Consider the following 8,302-nt stretch of genomic DNA (forward strand, 5'->3'; position numbering starts at 1 on the left):
GTCGACTACGTGGGAGTCCAGCAACATAGCCATTACGCTAACTGCTGGTTCCCGGCATTCCCTTTTGAAAAAACAATGTAATACACTGTAAAGTTATATGTAATCCAATGTAATATAAAGAAGATTATGATGATAATAAAAAATAAAATAAATAAAATAAAATAATGGGGTCATACCATGACAACACATGAACCACCCTTAAGAACCCCTTCAGGGTGTTTTTTGGCAAAATATGAGACAACTGGTCTACCAAAATAAACAATGATGGTGCCTGATTATAACTGTCTATATAAAATAATATCTTCCAGGACTGTATCCATTTCCCAGGGTTGCTAAAACCAAGTACCACCGGCTGGGTGATCCCAAGGAACAGAAGCTTATGGTCTCACAGTTCTGGGGACTAGAAGTTCAACATCAGGCAAGTCTAGATCCCACTGACACCTGGAGGGGAGTCCTTCCTCGTCTCTTTCTAGCACCTTCCTAGGTTTGCCAGCCATCTCTGCATTCCTTGGCTTACAGATACATCCTCCGAGCCTCCATTTTCACATGGCGTTCTCTGTGTGTGTCTTCTTATCATCTTCCCACTGTGTGTGTGTGTATGTGCGTGCCCAAATTTTTCCTTTATATAAGGACACTAGTTGTTTATATTAGGGATCAACCTATTAACTTCACCTTAACTTAGTTAAATCTACAAAAACTCTCTATCCAAATAGAGTCATTCTGAAGTGCTGGGAGTTAGGACTTCAATATTTGGTTTTGGAAGGGGGGGAGAACATAATTCAACTGATAATAAGTGTATAATGCAGTGAAAAAATATAAATGGTAGATAAAGTTATTCTTTGTAGTAAAAAGTCAACCAATAAATACAGGAGCGATGGAAATAGAAAACTCATCATTAGATGCTAACCTAGTGGAGAAAATTCAGATGAGTCGTTGGATATTGAATAGTCTCAGGATATTGTTCAATATATTTGTTAGCTGGAAGGAGGAAAGTGACTGGTACAGAAGAGGACCCTGACAGACAGCACCTGAAGTATGCAATCACAGTTGGTATCACCAGGGTTGGGACAGGCGTCTTAGGCCTGCTAACATGAGGTGCTGAGAATGACACATTGCCTCCCGGAGCTCTTGTTAAAAATTATACACCTGGGGAACCAGCAGTTAGCGTAATGGCTATGTCGTTGGACTCCCATGTAGTCAACTGTGGTTCGCGTCCTGGACCCGGTGGCTTAAAACACGCCGGGTGCGTGTGCGTGTGTGCCCAAGATCCCGAGAGGAGAATGGAGGAGAGGGGATTGCAATGGGACCATCCCCCCGGGGGGTGATTTCTCACTTTCTGTCTCTATGTCTCTCTCTGTCTGTCTGGCGAGCGCACGCGCCCTATAGCGAAAAACCTCTCAAAAAAAAAAAATTCACCACCTGAATCTTATCATTAGACAAACTGAGGAACATTCTAGAAAATAACTGACCTATATTCCTCGCAAATATCAAGACAAGAAAAGTGAAAGGCTGAAGAACTGCTTCAGATTATAGAGAACAAGAGACATGATAACTAAGCGATGCATGATCGTAGATTGGATTTCACACTAGGAAAAATGTATCAATAAAAAGCGTATTGGGGGGCTAGCAGATGGTTGACAGTGATGGCTGCAACACTGGGCTCCCACATAGTCAACCACGGTTCGTGTCCCAGACCCGGTGGCTTAAAACGCACTAGGCATCTGTGCATGCATGCCAAAGTCAGGAGAGGAGAGAAAGAGAAGGAGAAGGAGAGGAGAGAGAAAAGAAGGAGAGAGGAGGAGAGGAGGGGAGGAGAAGAGAGGAGGAGAGGGGGGAGAGGAAAATGAAGGAGAAGGGTTGCAGCATGGCCATCCCCTTTCTGCTCCTCTGTCTCTCTGTCTCTCTGTCTCTCTCTGTCTCTCTGGTGAGTGCATGCAATCTATACCAAAAATCTCTCTCAAAAAAAAAAGCAAAGAAAAAGAGCATATTGCAACAACCGATACAATCTGAACATAAACTGCAAACTAGAACATAGTGTTGTAGCAATATCGAATTTTCTGCTTTAGAAAATTGCACTGTGATTATTTAAGATAATGTCTTGTTCTTTGGAAATACTTAACTGTGTATTAAGTAGAGTTCAAAAAGTATTTGCATTTATGTAAAATATATTTATAACAATGATAAGAATGAGGCAAAATATTAGTCATTTGTGAAGTTGGGGAAAAGTATACCTTCCACTACAAGAGAATGCCCTTCCACTATTTTCTCAACATTCGAGTAAGTTTCAAGTCACATTAAAATTAAATAAAGCCAGAACAAAATATAGAGGTGAGATAAAGAGACACAGAAGGAAAGGCAAAAACAGTGAAGGCACCTTTCCATCAGTCAGTGCTGTCAAAATGAAACCTCTCGGGAACCAGCAGTTAGCGTAATGGCTATGTCGCTGGACTCCCACGTAGTCGACCATGGTTCGCGTCCTGGACCCGGTGGCTTAAAACTCATGCCGGGCGCGTGTGCGTGCATGCCCAAGATCCTGAGAGGAGAATGGAGGAGAGGGGATTGCAGCGTGACCATCCCCTCTGGGGGGTGATTTCTCGCTTTCTGTCTCTCTGTCTCTCTCTGTCTGTCTGTCTGGTGAGCGCACACGCCCTATAGCAAAAACCTCTCCCCCCCAAAAAAAAAAAAAATGAAACCTCTCCGCTCTAAAAAGCAATGTTGCTGATGTTTCAACGGTTTTCAAAACCTTTCTTTAAGTGTAAGATATTAAGGAAGTAATATCTTTTGAGAAGAAAAACATTTACCTGAAATATAAAACTCTTCCATTTCACTTCTAATAAATCAGAATAAAATTAAATAAGAATAAAATAAATGCATTTTAAATGTCTGGTAGGATGTGATCCATTTTTATAAAAATAATTTTTCTATTATATATATTATCTATTACAGTATCTGTTTTATAAGATCATTTCTATTATATATATTATCTATTACAGTATCTGTTTTATAAGATCATTTCTATTATATATATTATCTATTACAGTATCTGTTTTATAAGATCATTTCTATTATATATATTATCTATTACAGTATCTGTTTTATAAGATCATTTCTATTATACATGTGTGTGTACACATATACCTACATATACATGCAGATTTTGCTCTCCCTATCAATCCATCTGTCAGCCTCTACATATGCAGAAAGGGTTGACTGAAATAATGTTCACAAGAAGAGAATTGGTTTATTTATAAGTAATTCTTATACTTGGTTATTTCTATGTAGTGTTTTTCTTTCTTTGTTCTTTTCATACTTGAAATTTTGATAGTAAGTATGCATCATTTTTACAAAAAGCTAAGTGTGTGCTCTAACATATATAATGGCACTTACATTACATTTACATTTTGACTCTCAAAACATAATGATATTAATTTTAATTGGCTAAAATATTAACATGCTAAAGTCATTTCCAGTTCTATAAACAAACTAAAAAACCAACACAAAGTATCTGCACCACATTTCAAGAGTAATGAGTTCAGTCATGTTAAGGTTATAATTTTGTTAGTCTGTTAATTTTTTCCTCTCAATGCAACTAGAAATTAATTCTTTGTCAGTCTTAACAATTAGTGTTCTTATCTTTTTTTTGAAATAAAGATGACATTAAATCAAAATCTTTTCATTTTTCTTCTTTTAAAAAATTCACAGTAATAGCCTAGTCGTGACAAGCATTTGATAATATCATCTGCATGGGAGAGTGAAAATTGAGTGACTTCACAACCATTCCTAACCGCTTCCCCACTGGGTATGGTTAAGTCAAAAGCCCTCTTTCATCTTGATCCTAAAGCTCTTTAAGTCCCTGGCCCTCACTCTCTGGCAATATCTTTAAGTCCCAAGATTCTCTTCTATGACACGGAATCTTAGGGTTGAGAGAACACAGAGGAGTGATGCGTACTGTGGTCCATCCATGTTCACTGCCCTGGGCCAGGCAGCCCACAGCGGTGCCCACACAGCAGGTCCCGGGTTCCCGTCTGAAGGCCTCCTGGTGCATGCCGGGTATGAGTGCCTGTGATCCGGCCTGGCCGAGCCTGCCGTGGGTCTCAGCACGAGGGCCCTGCCGGGCGTGACTCTCCCATAGGAAAAATAAATAAACTTGAAAAATACAAGTGTTCAGGGCTCCTCCCCGAGGTGACCGTACTCACCCAGACCGTGCAGGCAAGCGTGCCCGGTGACGTGCCTTGGCTGGTGACATCTGCGAAGTGCGATATGTCACTTCCAGGGAGAAATTAGAGCCTGTCCACACCACGATGCCGGCCACGGCAGGGAGAGATGACAGGGCCTCTGCGCCAGGACGGTGCGGAGCAGAGCCACAGCCCGCCGCAGGGGACAGGCGGTGCGAGCAAAACCACCCTCGGAGCCTCTGCGCCGGCCGATCTAGCCCACTCTGAAGGGTGCAGCGGGGCCTACTGGTAGCAAAGCTACCCGCCTTGTTCGGGGCATACTTGCTCCTGCACCCATCCAGTGAATCCGAGAACTCGCTCTGGACTCTGGGAGGAGGTACTTGCCATAATCGTGGCTTCACCCCCAGAAAATTAGCGTAAGTTCTAACATTGGAAGAGCTCCTTCCCTTGCCCAAGAGCAGTCTGCTAACAAAATCCAGGACGCCACGGACCTAGCCTGCCGTATGGTGGCAAAGTGACTGGATCCCACATGGGGGACCATGCGGCTCAAGTCCCGGACCCAGTGGCTTGAGAAACGCTAATGCCCAAAATTCCGAAAGGAGGGAACAATGGAGGAGAGGGTATTGCTGTGTGGCCTTGCCCAGAGCTGATGCTTTCTCTCTTTCTCTCTCTGTCTCTCTCCACTGAGAGTCCACATGTGCTAGCAGATAAATGAACAGATAGATAGACAATAGATAAATAAATAGCTACCGTATTCATCCTCTGTAGTTCGAGAATCCTGGGGACTGAGCAAGGCCCGATAAAGTCAGTCGTTGGAGAGAATGATTGGCTGATGACCCTGTCCGTGGTGGAGTCTTAGCCTTGACTAACATGCACTGCGTTCGGGCAGAGGAAAGCCATGGTGTACACTGTGAAGATGTGTACTGATTAAATGCTAATCTTAGATATTTTATATAAATTATAAATTAGCATAAGTTCTATCATTGAAAGTTCTAACATTAAATGCAAATTATATATATATTTATATATTTATGTAGATTATAAGTTAGCATATGTTTTTTTGTTCTTTTATAAAGTGTATACTTTATTAGTTTGTACTAATACATTCTCATATTACAAAAGCAATTTAGCAGAAGAGTCCTGTTGATATTTGAATCATCTGAATAGCACAAACAGAACTATACATTTTTTTAAAAAAATTCTCTGGGACCAGCAGTTAGCATAATGGCTAGGTTCGCGTCCCAGACCCAGTGGCTTAAAACTCACGCCGGGGGCGAGTGCGTGCGTGCCCAAGATCCCGAGAGGAGAATGGAGCAGAAGGGATTGCGGCGCAGTCATCCCCCCGGGGGGGTGATTTCTCGCTTTCTGTCTCTATGTCTCTCTCTGTCTGTCTGGCGAGCACACGCGCCCTATAGTAAAAACCCCTCCAAAAAAAAAAAAAAAATTCTCTGAGGGTAACAAAACAAAACAAAAAGACAAGTTAAACAACAAAAAAAACCTTTCTGTTCTTACAGGTGGACACTGAAGTGGACGTAATTCGGCTTTCTTTTGAAAAGGCTTCAAAGACAAAAGGCAGCTTAGACCTAATTAAAATGAATAAGAAATTTGGTCACTAAACTGCTGATCTCCACTCCATTTCGTGTTTTCTGTTGTTTTGATGCAGGTTCTTTCATGGCTGTTTCTTCTCTTGCTCTTTTCACTGGTTGAGATGATGGTTCATATTCGTCAAAGTCATCCTCACTACCGAATTTGGTTTTCTTGCCCTGAAACTGTACTTTCGCTTTAGCAGACCCAGGCTGAGCGGCTCTATTGCCTTTTCCCTTAAATGTGCGACCTTGTGACTTCCATGTGTTTAGGCTTCTTGCTGATCTGATTTTTTCCCATGCTGCTTTTTCTACCTCCTTCCAGTGCTTCCCAAGTGACGGCTTTGTTCCTTAATTGTAGGTTACCATTATTTGCATCTTTGGCTTTTTCTAGGGTTTTCTTGGCTTTTTCTTTAAACAGAATTATGCCCTCTTTCCCTCCTCTGATAAAATCTATCCCTTTTACTTCACCACGATTTGAGAAAAGGATGTGCAAATCTTCTCTGCAGGTCTGATCATCTAAGTCACCCGAAAATTCCAGCAAGCATCCCATCTTTTCTTCTTGAGATTTCATTTCAGCATCTTCTGCTAACTTCTGTTTTTCTTCTTGCTCTCCTGAAAGCCGGGAGCGGTGGCAGTGGTGGTGGCGGTGGTGGTGGTGGTGATGGTGGCGGTGGTGGTGGGAGCCTGTAGTCCCAGCTACTCAGGAGGCTGAGGCAGGAGGATTGCAAGTTCACAGCCAGCGTGGGGCACATGAGGAATATAGGGAGGCCCTGTCTGAAAGTGCTGGGCGTGGTGTTGCACGCCTGTTGTCCCAGCGATTCAGAAGGCTGAGGTAGGAGGATCGTGACAGTGGGACCCTGTTGTTTAGCTCTTAATTTTGCATCTACTTTATGCTGTCTTCTGTCTGCTTTTTTCTTTTGCAAAGTAATCTTCCTTGAAAATCGTTAGCATCTCTGTGCCTTTGTACTTCTGACCAGGGGTCTCTACAAACTTCTTTGCAGATGCAATGTTTTCAAACACAGCAAATATTGATCCCTTAAATGCTTTCTGCAATGTTCTTCTCATCTGAATATTAAGTATTTCACATTTACCTTCTAACCATTCCTTTATATCATCAAGGGTTGCATCAGTTGGGAAGCCTTTAATATAAACAGATCTGTTTTAACATCATTTTTATACTCATCAGTCACTTCAGGGAGGGGCTTGCTTGAAGACCTCCTGATTGGGGTTTTGTCTTCACTGACCTCCATGAGCTCTGCCTGGGATTTGCTCAACGCTTCCACTGTTACATTCAAGTCTGTCGTTAGACGGTTTAACCTGTTGAATTGTATCATTATCTCCAAAGGCACCCAGCCTTCATCCAGTTTTATCTGTTCCTTTAAAAACTTGTCCCGTGGCAAATTGGAGTCTCCAAAATAATACTCAATCTGAGGACAGATTTTGGCCTCCAGAGCAGCCATTTTTTCATTATCACCATTTTCAGCCATTGTGGCTATCTTTATCCCGCAGAGGCGTCCTACAGGCTCACTAACAGCCACGGCAACGTCTCCACTTCCCAGTGACACCCGCTGGCCTAGCGCGCTCAAAGAAGATGGGGGCCGTCCCCAAGTTAGCCTAAGTTCTAACATTGAAAGATCTCCTTCCCTTGCCTACATATATCTATCTATCTATATATATATTTAAATAATATATTTATATACATAATTTTATTTTATTTTTTAAAGAGAAAGTCACATAGACCATTCAGTGAACCCAACAGACTTTTGGCAAAACAGTTTTCTCATAGTCACTACACCCACCCGACGGCCATGTTCTTCCCGGTCTGTCTCTTCAGCGGCCCTTACGTTTATTTCTTCCTTTTCTTTCCACCTGTGACTGTGTTACTCTTAGACTTCATAACCTTGTATCTCTGTCGCTTTATGACAGTTCGATTTTATGTCCTGATTCACCTCCTGTATCTCATAGTCCACGCGTGCTTTCTCTGTATCCCTAACAAAGCCTCACCCAGACCCTCGCGTGTTGTGCGCATTCCACAAACTCTTGCTGAATGAAAACTTGTTGAATCCTCACATAATATATTTATCTGTGGTAATCAATATTGATTATGAAGCTGTTTAAAATGAATACTTTTGTCTTACTGGAGTCATCTAGATCCATTAAAATGATACCAAATATGTACCATAAAATCCAACCAAAAAAAAAAGTTCCAAGCTCCTTCCTCAGAACGTCAGTAGGACTGCATCTTCTTTAGTTCTCGACTCCTCCTGGATATCAGCTTACTAATTCCCCGATGAAATAGCTTCTTGTTTCTGCTCACATAATACTCCCTACAGCGCCCCTGACTTACCGCCCACTAGGACTTGCTCAAAGCCTGATATTAGAAAGAACACTGGGCTCCTGCCACGCCCCACACTTGATTTCCATCCTACTCCAAGTTTGGTTTGCCCTTCTTGAGAAGAACTGCCTGGTCTTTGGTTTTAACTGTTTAAACACTGATTTACATGTCCTATTTAAGATCTCCTTGTCAAACAGTACTTGACA

General features: G+C 42.1%; 1 pseudogene; it reads right to left on the minus strand.

Moving 5' to 3' along the window:
• Positions 1–7,254, minus strand: part of LOC102496801 (lupus La protein-like) — a 28,369-nt pseudogene extending 21,115 nt beyond the window's left edge.
• Between the last annotated feature and the right edge of the window lie 1,048 nt (positions 7,255–8,302).

The sequence above is a fragment of the Tupaia chinensis genome, unplaced genomic scaffold (assembly GCF_000334495.1).
Source record: "Tupaia chinensis unplaced genomic scaffold, TupChi_1.0 Scaffold000212_1, whole genome shotgun sequence".
NCBI classification, from domain to species: Eukaryota; Metazoa; Chordata; class Mammalia; order Scandentia; family Tupaiidae; genus Tupaia; species Tupaia belangeri.